Raw genomic sequence first — 12,452 nt, 5'->3', positions numbered from 1 at the left:
AAGACAGAGAGTAAAGTGGCAGTTGCCAGGGTCTGGCTTGGGAGGTGGATGGCGGGGAGGGGGGGGGTTACTGTTTGTTGGATATAAATTTGAATTTCTCAAGATGGAAAAGTTCTGGAGATTGGCTTCAGTGCAACTTATAACTACCAAATTGTAGACTTAGAAATGGTTACAGTAGTTTACAATAATCTAGACGTTTCAAAATAGCTAGAAGAGAATAATTGAAATGTTTCTAGCATATGTAAATGACAAGTATGTAAGGTGATAGCTATCTCAAGTGTGCTGATTTGATCTTTACAAATTATGTGAATGTGTTTGAATGTGTTAAATTATCACATGTATTCCATAACTTTGGACATCTATTCTGCATCAATTAAAAATTGTTTAAAAATGGCTAAGATTGGAAAGTTAATGTATATTTTACCACAATTTAAAAAAAAACTGCAGGATTTTTTTTTAGAGGTGATAAAAATGTTCTAAAATTCATTGTGGTGACAGTTGCACAACTCTACTAAAACCCATTGAATTGTGCACTTTAATTGGGTGAATTGTATGGTATATGGATGATAATCTCAATAAAATCATTAAAAAACTTAATCTCTTTTATTGCAAATCCGCTTTTCAATATCCATCAGGGCTGACCTCTGTTTTCCCTGTGCTCCTCTGCAGGGACTCAGAGATGGTTTTCACAAGGAGATATCTCTCTCTTGGCTCAGTTCCAAAGGCTAGTCTATCTATCCCAAACTGAAGTTCCCTAGAAAGACTTTGGCTTGTTTGTATCCACCTCTTGGGATGAGAGGGAAGACCAGGAGTGGTGGGAGAGAGTGTACCATGATGACAGAACTATCAGAGGTAGCTGTATTATTATTTTAAGATGATTTCTTATTCTTTGAAAATGCAAAATTGGCACTGAGCATGAAAGAACAATTGTGAATCTGCTACATAGTCTAGCCCTCTGGTTCTGTACTGATACTAGGGCTTTTGGACCCATTTGTCATTCATTCATTCAGGAAATGTTGAGCCATCTCTGTCACACCCTGACGAGAGATAGGCATATTTTTCATGATGTGGTGTTGAAATTCAGGGGTACAATCTAAGACTTTCTTTGCTTGGTGTAGTTTGCTTAGGAGTAAAAATGTATAAAACACACAGGAATAGCATAACAGGAAATGTTGCAGAATCCATATGAGGAAAATCACAAAAATTTACTGACTGTCATAAAAGAAGACTTCAATAAATGGAGATGTGTGCTGCCAGTTTCTCTCTGTGTGATAAAGATGTCAGTTCTTTCCAAAGTAATATATCATTTCACCCCATTCCAATCAGCATCTCAGATGGGGTTTTCTTTCTTTCTTTCTTTCTTTCTTTCTTTCTTTCTTTCTTTCTTTCTTTCTTTCTTTCTTTCTTTCTTTCTTTCTTTGGATTGTGTCAAATTATTCTCAAATATGAATATGCTGGCTGGAATTGCTAAAAAAAATTTTGGAAATGATGCATAATATAGGAGATTTGCATTTCCAGATATAAAATGTACTAAATGATGCTAATTAAGACCATGTGGTTATTATTGCAGGAACATGCCAGTGTGTGGAACGGAATAGTCTAGAAACAGAGCCTAATTTGAAAGAGGGTTTAACACATGATGGAGGGAAAGAATGAATTATTTAATATATCTAAATTAACTACTTGAAAAAAATAGGATTAGAGTCTTTCCTTACTCTATGTACAAAATAAATTTTGGTTTGATGCAAAAATTTTAATAATAAAAAGATGAAAAACAGGAAAAATTATGGGTAACTTCCATATTAGGGAAGGCAAGAGAAACAAAATGTCACTGTAGGAAAATGACTCATCTCTCTATATGAAATTAATTTTTTTTAAGATGGAGTCTTGCTCTGTCGGCCAGCCTGGAGTGCAGTGGCACAATCTTGTTTCACTGCAACCTCTGCCTGCCAGATTCAAGCAATTCTCCCTGCCTCAGCCTCCCAAGTAGCTGGGATTACAGGCCTGTGCCACCACGCCCAGCTAATTTTTATATTTTTTAGTAGAGAGGGGTTTTTGCCATATTGCCCAAGCTGTCTTGAACTCCTGACCTCAGGTGATCTGCCTGCCTCGGCCTCCCAGAGTGCTGAGATTACAGTTGTGAATCACCATGCTTGGCCAAAATTAATGTTTTCATAAGTAAAAACAACAACAACAACAACAAAAAAACAGAACTCCCCCAAGAAATTAAAATTAAGACGCTGGTAAAAAAATCTTAGAAAAACACATGCAACAAAGCATGAATTCTGTTAATATATAAAAACAACACTAGAACCTTAGAGGGAAAATTGGCAAAGAAAGTAAGGTGGCAATTAGGAGAAGAAATACAAATAGGTAATACATATGAAAAAAACCTTTCAATGCCTCCCACTTAAAGAAATACATTTTATAGGATGGCTTATATGTGCTCCTTAAGAGAATCATGTTTTTAGTGAACCCTTAATATCCTAAGGAAATAAGTTTAATATTAAGTGGAAACAACAGGAGACAAAATAGTATGTCAAAAATCTGTAAAACAAAGAGAAAAAAATTGGTAAGACATTCATTGACTCTTTAGTAATGCTGTTGGAAAGGAAAAAAAGAGTTTTAAATTTAAGCTTTCATTACATCATTGGTAGAAACGTAGATTGGCATAACTTTTAGATAAGACAATTTGGCAGGTCTTATTAGGAACTTTAATGAGTCAATGAATGCCATCCAAGAGTTTATTTTTGAGAATGTCTCTTTTTTTAAATTGCATTTTAGGTTTTGGGGTACATGTGAAGAACATGCAAGATTGTTGCATAGGTACACACATGGCATTGTGGTTTGCTGTCTTCCGTCCCCTCACCTGTATCTGTCATTTCTCCCCCTGCTATCTCTTCCCACCTCCCCACCCCCCGTCCCTCCCCCATTTCCCCCCAATGGACCCCAGTGTGTAGTGCTCCCCTCCCTGTGTCCATGTGTTCTCATTGTTCAACACCCGCCTATGAGTGAGAATATATGGTGTTTGATTTTCTGCTCCTGTGTCAGTTTGCTGAGAATGATGGTTTCCAGGTTCATCCATGTCCCTACAAAGGACGTGAACTCATCGTTTTTGATGGCTGCGTAATATTCCATGGTGTATATGTACCACATTTTCCCTATCCAGTCTATAATCGTTGGGCATTTGGGTTGGTTCCAGGTCTTTGATATTGTAAACAGTGCTGCAATGAACATTCGTGTGCACGTGTCCTTGTAGTGGAATGATTTATAATCCTTTGGATATATACCCAGTAATGGGATTGCTGGGTCAAATGGGATTTCTATTTTTAGGTCCTTGAGGAATCGCCACAATGTCTTTCACAATGGTTGAATTAATTTACATTCCCACCAACAGTGTAAAAGTGTTCCTATTTCTCCACGTCCTCTCCAGCATCTGTTGTTTCCCGATTTTTTAATGATCGCCATTCTAACTGGTGTGAGATGGTATCTCAATGTGGTTTTGATTTGCATTTCTCTGATGACCAGTATAGGTTTGCCTATGTAAATGTAAGTCAGTTTATTGGTGAAAGTTTAAAAATTGGGAACAAGCTGTAAGTCCATCAGCGAGAGGTTATTTAAAGAAATTACATTGAATGTACTTGATATAATGTTTAATGATAGTATAAGATGTAAGATTATAAAAATAACATGTTCACATTGTGATAAAAATAAATAAGCTTAGAAAATACATTGGAAGTAAGGAGAGCAAAGTGTTAATTGTGATCATGCATGGTTAGAAGGATTGTTGGAAATTTTAATTCTCTTTCTTTATATGTTTTCCATATTTTCTTCCTTGAGCACTTATTACTTTTATCATCAGAATCTTGTCTTCATGAAATACTTAGTATTTAAGCAAACAGTTCATTGATGTTTCAGGAATTATGCAAATTCTCCAGGCTACTGATATTTAGCAGTTAACATTTTTAAGAAATGGAGAAGGGAAATCTTTTTCTCAACCACTTTTAAGGTTTATACCTTCTTCCTTGAGATCTAATATAGTTTGAATGTGAGCCCTGAAAGGTAATAGTAGGAGAGTTCTCATTTATCCTGCAGATCTATCGAAGATCATTGGAATGGGGGATGTGTTTTAGGAGTTGAAGTAAATTCTATTGTGAAGGACTGAAGATCAATATAGAAATGTCTCTTTTTTTTTTCAAATGACAGCTGAAGAAGAGAGATAGATCATTACTCTCTGCCTATTTGGAGGCTCTTCACGAACTGCTTTTAAAAATCAGTGCTTGGTTCAGCAACTTTGCCATTTCTTCAGATGGCCAGTTTTGGTGGATCTATTTAATTAGATTTAAACATGGCATCTGTAGCCCCAGTAAATTCAAATAATTAAGCTTCATGATTTCTTGTGTGTTATAAGTGTCACTAAAATTGCTGTTGTGGAACAGATTATTTCTTTGGTAATTGTAATTTTTGTCATGAATTGTTTAATCACTTATAGTGATTAGAACTTTGAAATAATTCCTTAAAATGGTACTCAATTGAATACATGTTTTTTTCCCTTTGGATTGAGCCTCATTGTCTGTTTTTTTCCCCTCAAATATTTGTGCTAGTGTGCTTTCCTTCCACATAGGAAAGGATACAGATAAATACTTTCAAAGTGTACAGTGATCAGATTTAGAGTTGTCCTGGGAGGGTAGCCTCAGTGTTTCTTTAGAAGGGAAGCTCTGTGCTAGTTGGTTGGATTCCATCTGGGAGTATGCATGATAAAGGTTTTTGGGAGGTTAGGACTGGCCTGTGTTGTCCATCAATAACCAAAGACCTTTTGAGGTGTTTTCCAGTTTGCTATGGCTCCTCAGTCTCTTTCTTGGGAAGTAACCTAGACAATAGTGACATGGAAGAGGTGATTTTGGAAGTCAGATGGAGCCTTTTTTTCTGATAATCATTGCTAGACACTTGGAGGATTCTACAGGTCCTCCAAAATGCTGGTCAGTGATTGAATTGACAATTTTGAAAACTTGATGTGTGTTAAGAGAGTCCTAGATGCTGTGGATGCAAGTACATCTTTATCTCCTGCCCTGCTCCATGAAATAAAGATGCACCTCCACTGCCTGGTGACTGGCAGTTGTCTTTTCTGTTCACCGTAATGCACAGTTCCCCCCAACCAAACAAGATGCTCTGCTGCCTCTGCTCGCTTTGCTGCTGTTTCTACCTGGAATCATCTATAACACTCCTTCTGTTTCAGTAATAAAGGTTCTGATTTTTCAAGTCCAGCTCCATTTCCATCTCTTCCCTGGAACTTTTATCAGACCCCAAAGCCAGGTGCAGTGGCCCTGCTCTCAAGATTCTGCATTTGTCTCTAACTCCCTTCAAGGCAGGTGCTACATCTTACCTTGTAGTGTGGCTATTTGTTAACATCTTTTTGCCTTCCGCAGGGCAGGAAACCATTTGACTTACCTTTGGTTTCCTAGAGAACGAAGTAAGTATGCTTGTTGGCTGGATGGGTGAAATGCCTTGTAGATACGCTGATTTAGGACAAATATGCCGTGGGGGCAAGCATTTCAGCACTTGACCCAGGGTTGTGCTCAGCCAATGGTATTGTCTGACAACTTACTAACTTACTGAAAATTCAGTAAGATGATAATATCAGTATTAGGATCAGTAATGCAGGTCTTTATTTTATTTCATTTTCATTTTAAAAATTCAATACAATGTAACATAAAAATCATCATTTTAATCTGTGAACTTCTGTGGCATTAAGTGTATTCACACTGTAGTACAATCATCACCACTGTCTAGCTCTGGAATTTTTTTCTTCTTGCATAATGGAAACACTGTTCTCCTTTCCTCCCAGCCCCAGGTAACCACCATTCTACATGCCGTCTCTGTGAATAGTTTGACTCTGAATAGTTTACTTAAGTACCTCACAAAAGTCAGGCAGGAATTATAACGGCATCTGTCTTTGTGTGTCTGGCTTATTTCGCTTAGCATAATGTCTTCACGGTTCATCCATGGTATGTCACATGTCAGAATTTCCTCTTTTAAGGCTGAATAATATTTCACTGTATTATATGCTACACTTAAAATATCTTTTCACTGGTCAGTGCACACTTGGGTTATTTCTACCTTTTGATTATTGTGAATAATCCTTCTGTGAGCGTGGGTGCAGATACCTTGTCAGGTACCTGTTTTCAGTTCTTTTGGGTATATATCCAGAAATGGAATTACTGAGTCATGTGGTAATTCATCTTTTGGGGGAAACTCAGTGCTGTTTTTTCATAGCAGCTGCATCATTTTATGCTCCCACCAGTGGTGCACAATTTTTCCATATCCTCACCGACACTTGTTATTTTCTGGGTTTGTTTTTGTTTTATGTAATGACCATCCTAAGGGGTGTGAAGTGGTATCTCATTGTGGTTTTGATTTGCATTTCCCTAATGATTATGGTTATCTTTTCATGTGCTTATTGGCTGCAGTTTATCATTTGAGTAGCTATTTAGCCAGATATTACACAAAAACGCTTTACATGCACTGTCTTAGTTCATTTTTTGTTGCTGTAATAGAATACCCAAGACTGGGCAATTTATAAAGAAAAGAGGTTTACCTGGCTCATGGTTCTTCAGGCTGAGGAGTTTAATGGCATGACCTTGGTTTCTGGTGAGAGCCTTTAAGCTGCATCATAATATGGTGAGAAGGTCAAAGGGGAAATGGCCACCTGCAAAGAAACAAAACCCAAGTGACGTCCTGGCTTTATAACAATCTACTGTTGCAGGAGCTAATTCATTTTCCTTGAGAAACAATCCCATCTTGCCAGAGGAAGAACTTACTTAGTACATCAAGAATGGCACCAAGTCACCTGCCAGGGTGACACCCTCAAGACCCAAACACTCCTCACTGGATCCTGCCTCCTAACACTACTACATACGGGGATCAAATTTCAACATGAGTTTTGGTGGAGACAGACAAACCATATCCAAAGCATAGCATGCACCATCTGACTTATTCTTAACAGCAAACCTGTGGAATAGGCAGTTATAGTAGATTCATTTCATGGAAGATAGAAACAGAACTCTGAGCGGTTAAGTAACTTGTCCAGACCCATGCAGCCAGTGAGTGACTGTGCTGGCACACAAATCCAAGTGTGTCCAGTTCAAAGACTAGGTGCTTAATCATCTCTTGAACCATGCATTTCAACACTGTTTGGCTGTAACAGAAAACCTCTCCTACACTGGTTTAAAGAATGAGGAGTTTGTTTTTCATACTTAGTAAGTAGTCTGAGGGATATAGCTGCTGTCCTTGCCTCATCAGCTCAACAGCATCAGGGCTGACATCTGATTCTCTGGGCCTTTTCCTTACGGCTCCCTCATTGCTTCCTGTTTGTGGGATGGCTGGTACAGCTAGAAACATTACATCTATGGTGAAGATGGGGAGAAGCAGTGAGGGCCAAACTAGCTGGGACTGTCTTTAAAAAAAATTAAAGCAAAAGCTTTCCTAGAAGCCTCTGAACAGATTCCTGCAGACATTGCTTTGGCTAGACCATCTGATGACCCCTCAGTGTAAAGAAGGCAGGTGGGTGGCTGACGCTGCCATCTCTGTAGTGAAAGGCAGCCAGGGAAAAGGTGTTTTTAGTAGCTTTTGGGCAGCTACTTAGCAGTCAGTCATGACATACATTTCTAGAGAAATCCGTGGTTTATTTTTCCCTAATTAGAATTCTAAAGCCAAAACGAGTATGATTAAGTTCCTCTGCCACATTTTAACTGGAAACAAATTTTATGTCAAAATCTCTGACCAAGGAAGGCATATACAAAGATAATGACAATACCAGGAGAGGTGGATAAAAGATTTAAGTCCAAATCACTTAGTAGACTGTAAAGGACTATACAAATGTAGTTTTGCTAGGCTGGGAGCTTCCTGGGGCAGAGGCTGTGTCTCATCATTGCTGAATCTCCAGGGTCTAGCACAGGGCCTGAAACATCATGGGCAAAATAAATAGGTGATTACAGAATTGGCTGAAACATCATTTTAATATGCCAGTGGTAGAAAAGCTTCCAGGACACCCAGCTGTCCTGGATGAGGGAAGGAGAAGCTGTCTGTGAATTGCTGAGTATGAGCTGGAGTGATGAATAGTCTTTTTGCCCCCCTGTGAATAGAGCCTTCAGTATATTCTATAATAATGCTATAGGTATGTTTAAATCAAAATTTAAATTCCAAGTAAATACACCGCTGGCAGAAATCAGTTAGCCAGCAGTGCCATCTTTTTAAGATGTATCACCTGCCATGTGGCTCTGTGTGCTAGAATGTTGAACACACCTCTGTGTAGTAAGATTAGTATCATGTGTTTATCATCCTCATCAAACACTGTTTAGTAGCTGCCTGGGGGGAACTTCTCAATATGAAATGCTCTCCTGCCTTCCTAAGTACTTGCGATTCTGGCCCGGATTGAGGTGGACACACAGGAATTGAAGACATACTTCACAAGCTGTCCTCGAAACAACACATCTTTACAGGGACCACTCAGGCCAACAAGGTCCTACCCCAATCACAGTGTACACATCGCCTTGCTTAATTTATGCCACAGCTTTGAGTAGTTTGAGTGGTCAGTCCATCCAGGACTTGAATCGAGATCTCTGGTCTCCACAGCTTGGGTTCTCTCCTCTCTTTTAGATCATAGATGAATTGATCTCTTGGGTCTAGAGCGATGTCCGCGTCAGTATGGATGGATTGATGTCTTGGGTATAGAGCGACTTCAGTGTCAGTTTGGGCTAAGGGTTTAACAACGGATTAAGAGCCCAGGGTTTGAGTCACAGCTCTGCCAAAGATGGCAAGGCTTTGGGAAATCCCCTTTCCTTTTCTAGGCCTCAGTTTATTCTTCTGTTATGTGGGCGTGCTGAATGTGCTAAGCCAGATCGTACTTACTAGTGTCTACTATGAGCTGGGGTATGCACTGGCACTGAGGCCGTTGTTTTGAGCAACTTGAACTTGTTTCTGCCTTTTTGGAGCTTACATTCAGTAGATATGATGGCCATTAAATACATACGTATCCAAGTAAGTATTAATTACAGTGGTGGTAAGTGCTGCTGTAAAGGAAAGTACAATATAATGTATAATAAGAGACCTGCTATAATAGGGGTAGGGGTGAGCTGGAAACACCTCACCGAAAAAGTTCTGCCTAAAACAGAGATGAAACTACATAGGAGTTTTCTGTGGGATTATGTTTTGTGGGATGTGTGATCCCAAGGGGCAGAGTCATAAATGTATTCCCACAGACAGAGCAGGCTGAGAAAGTAAAATCCTGCTGCGTTTCAGGAACTGTGAAAGGAGACCAACCTATGGGTACAGAATGAGTGAATAGGAGAAAAGCAGAAAGACTGCGGAAGGGTAGGCAGGGCCCAGATCACCACAGAACCATGAAAACCATGTGGAGATTTTGGTATTTATCCAAAGAATAAACGGAAACCACTCAAGGTAGGGCAAGAGTGCCATGATCAGATGCAAGTCTGCAAAAGATCACTCTTCCCGCTGGTTGAAAACAGGTTGGAGGAGAACAGGGGCTCCTGGGTTGGAGGGAGTTCTATCCGTCTGTCCTCTATCAGAGCTGCCCCTGGTTTAGATGATGGCAGCAGTAGAGATGAAGAGAAGCTGAAGGGCTTGAGAGAGATTCAGGAGGAAGAATGGATAGGATTTGGTGTTTTACCTTAAGGTGAAGGAATTAGGGAGAGGGAGGTGTTAAGGCAACTCCCATAATTCTGGTTGTCTGTCTTTGGGGGGGTGGGTGGAGAACCAGAAGGGGACCCACAGTTTGGCAGCAGGACATTGAGGGAGGACTTAGGCCTAACTGGGATGAATTAAGTGCTTCTTTAAGCTTATCTGAGGGAGAACACAATGTTTCCATTCAGTGAGTAGACAGAGTCTACACGTTTTCCAGGGAAAGATGCAGAATGAAAATGGTTGATACGAACAGTGAAAGGAACCTAGATTCCATGAGGTCCAGCAAACCATGAGTAACTCCAGGAAGAGTCGAGGGAGTTGCCTTGAAGGACAGGTTGAGGACTGGCTCTCCCATGGCCATCTCTCCTGGTTGGTTGGCTGTGATTGCCTCTGAACTGGTCTCCCTGCCTTTCCATATTCCCCACACGACTCTCCTAGTGATGTGACTGTGTCTCAGAAACCCCTTGCTTAAGAGGTTAAAAGCCCCAACAAAGGCTCTTTGTTGTATGAAGGGCCCATCCTACCCTCTCAGTCTCTCTCCTAGTACTGTCCTCTCCACTTTCTCCTTCTTTCACACATTCTAACTTGTTTTTAACCTGAGTGCAGCCAGGTTACAAAGAGATTGGTATGTCTACAGTGGCCCCAGGGAATGACTTGTGCTGGGTCATGTCTTGGCTTATCCATAGAAAGTCCTGAAGTGGACAGAAATGGAAAACTTCTGGGTTCTACAGTGCAGGTACAAGTAAAGAGAGGTTACTCCCAGCATAGCAGTACCTTTGAGCATGGAAACAGGACTTGGCCAGGATAACATGACTTGCTGAGTAGCCAAAGTATTGCCTTTTATGGTGGAACAAGTTGCTTCTGGGTTCTGACCTAGAGTGGTGTAGTAGGGAGATCAAGAGTTCTGAGGTCTTTGGCCTGGTAGGCATCTTAATCTATGGGGAATTCTGTGATCACTGAGTTCTGGATTCACCCTTGTGAGAAAACAACGGAGACCACGGAGAGCTCAGCCCTTGTCCATGTTTTTGGCTTCTTCCCAAACCTGGACCTGATTAGCTGCTTCTTCCAGAGCAGATGAAGAAAACTGTGTTTTCATGGGGATCTTGGTGAGATATAAGAGCATAGCCCACGCTGCTTTGGGAACCACGCATAAAAGTATCAACCAATCTTGGGGAGAAAGGCTTCTCTTTGCTTCAGCAGTGAACACAGTGCTTTCAGTTAAGATAATACTAGCTGCTGTAGGAGAGAAGTCCCAGCACTTCAGTGGGTTAAGGGGAGGGCTTTGCTTCTTGGCATCATTCAGGGACCTAGGCTATTGGGGGCAGCTGCTCTCTCTAACATGAGTCCACTGGCAAATGGGGAAAGAATATGGAGAAGGCACACCCACTTCTTAACTGTTGGACCTGGAAGTGACACACGTTATTTCTAGTCACTCCATTAGCAAGCATTAGTACCTAGATGCAGAGGGCTCTGGGAGATGAAGTTTTTGGCTTGGCAGCTGTTTCCCAGCAATGCCTCTGCTCTGGAGGAGAATATGAATGGTTGGTGGGCCACTCACCCTCTGTACCACACACAGCAATTGTGTACCTTATGGGAGTCCCTTGGAGTCTGTGACCTCTGGCAGAGATGTTAGAACTCTCAGGGTGCTGTGTGGGTAGGACTGAGCATTCGGGGCACTGGACTGGGAAACATTCTTTGTGAATTCTTGTTTTCACTTCAGGGGACACCCAGAAATAACTGGGTAGCACTTCCGGTAGCAGGAGGTCTTACATCATGTTGAGACAGTCACCCATAGGTTAGGGAAAGGCCTATAGGTTGATGAGATTTGAGGAAACTCAGGTCACATGTAAGAAAAATTTTCCAGAGATTTTCTGGGGGAGATGATCCACATTTCTTCCATAGAAATACCCTACGAATGTAGGAGAATAACTCACCAGGCTGCCATTGTTAGAAACATCTTTTGAAAACATGCCGTTTGTCTTGAGTCTTACCTAGCACTCAAAAGGCAAACTTCTGATCTGTGTTGAGTGCAGCATGAAGGGTCCTCCTTGTGTGGATGTCTGCCTCTTGATCGCAGATACCTCTGTCACAGATGAATATGTAAGTGAACATTCTGACTTATAAATCAGTGTTACCTTTGTTTCAGAAAGAATGAGTCAGTTCTTAAGCTCACCTACATCAGAAAATTGAGCATTAAGCTTGCTTTTCAGGTAACTTTTCTTTTTTTTTTTTTTTTTTTTTTTTTTTTTTTTTTCCTTTTTTTTTTTATTGCATTTTAGGTTTTGGGGTACATGTGATGAACTTGCAAGATTGTTGCATAGGTACACACATGGCAGTGTGCTTTGCTGCCTTCCGTCCCCTCACCTGTATCTGTCATTTCTCCCCATGCTATCTCTTCCCACCTCCCCACCCCCCGCCCCTCCCCCATTTCCCCCCAACAGACCCCAGTGTGTAGTGCTCCCCTCCCTGTGTCCATGTGTTCTCATTGTTCAACACCCGCCTATGAGCGAGAATATACGGTGTTTGATTTTCTGCTCTTGTGTCAGTTTGCTGAGAATGATGGTTTCCAGGTTCATCCATGTCCCTATAAAGGACGTGAACTCATCGTTTTTGATGGCTGCATAATATTCCATGGTGTATATGTACCACATTTTCCCTATCCAGTCTATCATCGTTGGGCATTTGGGTTGGTTCCAGGTCTTTGCTATTGTAAACAGTGCTGCAATGAACATTCGTGTGCACATGTCCTTGTA

General features: G+C 40.8%; 1 protein-coding gene across 1 annotated transcript in view; it reads left to right on the top strand.

Moving 5' to 3' along the window:
• The window catches only part of SPOCK1 (SPARC (osteonectin), cwcv and kazal like domains proteoglycan 1), a 545,496-nt gene that overhangs the window by 69,272 nt on the left and 463,772 nt on the right, over positions 1-12,452 (top strand). The gene's annotated exons all lie outside the window — the stretch shown is intronic.

This window comes from Saimiri boliviensis, chromosome 1 (assembly GCF_048565385.1).
Source record: "Saimiri boliviensis isolate mSaiBol1 chromosome 1, mSaiBol1.pri, whole genome shotgun sequence".
Classification (NCBI taxonomy): domain Eukaryota; kingdom Metazoa; phylum Chordata; class Mammalia; order Primates; family Cebidae; genus Saimiri; species Saimiri boliviensis.
Note: the sequence above shows the minus strand (reverse complement) of the source record. Positions and strands in the feature narration are given on the sequence as shown.